Here is a 538-nt window from a genome sequence, read left to right on the forward strand (position 1 = left end):
AGCTTTTCGGATACGTTTATTGGTTGGCGAATAGAGTATTTCTAGGTTCTCTATTCGTCAACCAATGAACGTATCCAAAAAGCTTGTCGTACGACACGTGAAATATCAGCCTAATGGCTCCTGCACACAGGACGCGGTAATGCTTGCCGCGCGGCGGATGTCCGCGCGACAGCCAATCAAAATGTTGTTTTTCCGTAAAAGCTAGAAGGTTATTACGGAAAGCAGCATATTGATTGGCTGTCGTGCGAACTTCCACCGCGCGGCAAGCATTACCGCGTCCTATGTGTAGAAGCCAGGCAATCAAAACAAACGCGGAACGCGTAGCCGATCTAGTAAGATTTTGTCTCGCGTTTCCGCGTTTCCGTGCTTCATGTAATGACACTCTGCACCTGCACGAGTCATGTAAAAACAATACTTGCAAATAGGTTAAAACAGCATGATTTTTTACTTTAGGATAATATTTGAAAAATATAATATATATTTTAATGGTTATATAACTTTAATTAAGAATAAATAAAATTTTATTAGAAAACAACAC

Source organism: Odontomachus brunneus, unplaced genomic scaffold (assembly GCF_010583005.1).
Source record: "Odontomachus brunneus isolate Ranch 3 - 2012 unplaced genomic scaffold, Obru_v1 Obru_scaffold_146, whole genome shotgun sequence".
NCBI lineage: Eukaryota > Metazoa > Arthropoda > Insecta > Hymenoptera > Formicidae > Odontomachus > Odontomachus brunneus.